Source organism: Podarcis liolepis (assembly GCF_965112155.1).
Source record: "Podarcis liolepis genome assembly, chromosome: W".
Classification (NCBI taxonomy): domain Eukaryota; kingdom Metazoa; phylum Chordata; class Lepidosauria; order Squamata; family Lacertidae; genus Podarcis; species Podarcis liolepis.
In genome coordinates, this window is record NC_139568.1 from 37,484,720 (window position 1) to 37,488,368 (window position 3,649).

Genomic DNA, 3,649 nt, shown 5'->3' on the forward strand with positions numbered 1-3,649 from the left:
AAGAAACAAATACGAATGAATGTCAAGGACGTTGAAGGAAGTCCAAAAGCATGAGATGTACTAAACATGGATATAATGTATATATATGGGAATACCAATAAAATTTTTTAAAATGCAAAAAAAAAAAAAAAAAAATTGTCTGAAATCAAAACAGCAGTCTCAGGAACACGTTCATTTTGATAGTTGAGAATCTACCCATCACTGATAATTTCATTCTTATATATACTTATATTCTTTTGAGCCTACACCAATCCCCTTTATTTCTTTTGTTGCTTCTATTTTCCTCAACAGGACCTCTAGTATTGTTATAAATAACAATGGCGATAGCGGGCACCCCTGTCTGGTTCCCTTTGTTATCTCAATTTTGTCTGTGAAGTTATTATTAACTATCAATTTAGCATATTGTTCCGAATAAATAGCCCGAATACCATTTAAACGTTTTTCACCGATATCCATAAATTCTAAATTTCTTTTCATAAAATGCCAAGACACATTATCAAAAAAAAATTCAGCATCCAGAAACATTAGGGCGGCTTGTTTGTCTCTCCTGGAGTCCAGATATTCCATTATATCAATTATATTTCTTTCTCTCCCCCCCCCCCCCACGGAATAAATTTATTCACAGGAAAAAAAGGTGCGTGGGTTTTTTAAAAAGTGAAATCACTCTCATCATTTATTAAGTTAAAAAACAGCAATTGAAAAGCACCGATCAGACATTGCATTTCGAAGCCTCCATCGCAAACTCAAATCTGGTTGCAATTTTTTGGGGGGAGGGGGAGGATCTTGGCTTTTTTAAAAGGGATTCAGCATTCGGGGAATTCCAAGATGCAGGATAGAGACGCATTCGGGGTGGGCTAAAGACCTCAAGGGATCCCACTCTGACATTTGGAAATCTCTCCTCTCCTAGGGCTCCCTTCTGGCTAGCCTAAGGGAGGAGGGAGGGGCGGGGCTGGCTGCCCTGGCGTTGGGAGATGGGGGCCACATGGGGAGAGAACGGGGTGTCAAGGGGCCATGGCGATCCAGCCGAGGATGAGGAGGGAACCACCATACGGGGCTGCCTTGGTCAGGATCGGGTCCCCTGTCACGGCGTGGTAATACAGGACGCCAGAGAACATCCCCATGCCCAGAGACAGGATGCTGCCGGCCATCATGGGATAGCGGCAGTGGGGCACAGCCAGGAGGGCCAGGCTGTGGAGGAAGTGGTATTTGTTGGCCATCTCGTAGAGCTCTTTCAAGTCGTCATCTCGGTCGCTGCGACGGAAATCGTGAGCCCCGTAGGCGGCCGCCCCGACGGCTGCAGCCCCGCTCAGCGCAACAAGCCGTCAGAAAAACGCCCCGGCGCCCGACATACAAATTATATTTCTAACATTGTCCTTCATCTGTCTACCAGGTAGAAATCCAGTTTGGTTCTTTCCAATCTCCTCTCCAAATACATTTTTAAGTCTATTGGCCAATATACTGGCAAATAATTTGTAATCATTATTTAGGAGCGAGATTGGCCTATAATTTTTCACCTGCCTTATGTCCGTGTCTTGTTTGGGAATTAGTGCACTATGGGCTTCTTTCCAAGTAATATATTTTCTTTTTTTAAGAGGAAAAACACATTGGTTTAAAACATTATATATTTCCAGCCTGATGTGTTGTTGTTTTTGAAGCCAAATTCAATGGAAATGCATTGTTTGAAGAGTGAATAGATGTATATGCAGAATATGTAAACGTGCACTGTGAAAGCTTTGTAATATTACTTTTGTGATTTTGGGTAAAATTGATGGATGAAGAAAGTGTTGAACTAAAAGCAAACTGTGTGCTTAACTTGTGTTTGTATCTTTTCATTTCTAAAGGGACCTTTACAAATTGAATTTAAAATAAACAAGCAAACTCCAAAATTAAAAAAAAACAATAGAAAAAATAATATTGGTTGGAGCTTTTCTCTGCTTCCTCTAGCTACTCTCCCACAATATATACTGCCGGGGAGGACAAAGCATATGCACAGCTTTGCCACCCATCTCTCAATATGCCCTATACATTTTACTTCTGGTTGGGCTGGAGCTGGCATTTTTCTGATGTCAGCACATTCTGTCATTGTTGCCTCAAAGCCAATAATATTTATGCTTTAAAAATGCAGAGGAAAAGAACGATAATAGTTATTTTATATGGGTACATGGACAAAGTCTTGTTTGCTATGGCAAGTAAAAATTGCACAAAAGAAGAAAAAGTAATTCCACCAGACTTAAGAAATCCATCTTAATATCATTCATAGAGCAATAAATAGCATTAAGTGGGCCAATCCAGACATAGATCATACAACCCTAAACCACTTGGAGACACAAGATGGATTTTGTTCCAGTCAAATAAATCACTTATTTTCTAAGGGAGCAATATTTACAGCAGTGGAAGGGGAACAAATTAACACTATTTTCAGTATAGAAAAGGCCCAGGGGTGGAATTAAGAAGTATAGGCACATCGATCCCACCCACCCCTCACACCCTTTATTTATTTTTTATTAATGAGAACCTGCAAATCCACTGTTTTATGGAATTGTAGTTGAACAAGGAAAACAAGAAAATAGTATTGCCGCTCTCTTTTATTGGTTTTGTTAAAATAGGATTTTCCATTCTGACTGGCCAATTTGACTGCAGCAGCCTGCTGCTGATATTATGGATAATGTTTTCTGAATGAAACTTGGATCAGAATGTTATGCCGTCCTGCATTTCAGATGGAAATAGGAACACTCTTCCTGGCCCAGTCAATTACCACCACCCCCCCCCCGCTACTTTTTATCAGCCAAGAAGGGCAAGAGTCCGAAGCACAAGTCGTTGCCCTGACTAATACAAACACCTTGTCCACATCCTCAAGCCTTACTATCTGAAAATTATCCAAAACAACAGGACTAGACAGTGCTCTGGACACCCATGAGACTCATCTGCTATAACAGCAGAGTCAAGATCCCAGCGGATGCAAGTGGTTTTATCCTCAAAATGCTTTGCAAACAAGTCACAGTGCTTACACATAGCTACCATTGGTTCCACCACCTCCTTGAGTCGGACTGTCTTTCTTCTTCATTAGCGATCACTTGCAGCTGAGTATACTGCTATCTTCAGTACCACTATGTATGCTTAATGATGAGCCCACACCACTGTTCAGTTGTATGCAGCCAGATCTTTCCTCCATCTTTCAACTTGTTTCCTTTCCCTAAGTTCTGCAGTATACCAAGGAGTCAAGTGGGAGAGGATGCTCAGAAGTGATCATGTCAAAAGCCTGAGCCATTCAGATGTTCCAGAGGCTGGCCAGGGCTTTGATAGGAGTGCCAGTCATATCACAGAAAAAAACCTCAGCGTTACCTGGAAACCCATTAGATACACCAGCCTCCAGAGGCGGATAATCCTAATAGGTCCCTTGCCTCTAGAAAGGTGAAAAGTGGTGCTATGTACTGAGCTGAATAGGATCCAAAATGCAGCAGTCTGATTGGTCCTAGAACAATAGGCTCCAAAATGCAGCAGTCTGATTGGTCCTAGAACAATAGGATTCAGAATGCAGCAGTCTGATTGGTCCTAGAACAATGCAGCAGTATGATTGGTTGGCAGGAGCCACCCAATCCAGCTCCAGATAGAAGTGAATCCACAACCCGATTGGCCTACAGGAGAATTC

At 41.8% G+C, this 3,649-nt stretch overlaps 1 pseudogene across 1 annotated transcript; it reads right to left on the minus strand.

Moving 5' to 3' along the window:
* Positions 1–853: 853 nt before the first annotated feature.
* On the minus strand, positions 854–1,349 carry LOC310697786 (transmembrane protein 256 homolog; annotated as a pseudogene). The gene has a single exon. The product of its transcript is annotated as a transmembrane protein 256 homolog (transcript).
* Between the last annotated feature and the right edge of the window lie 2,300 nt (positions 1,350–3,649).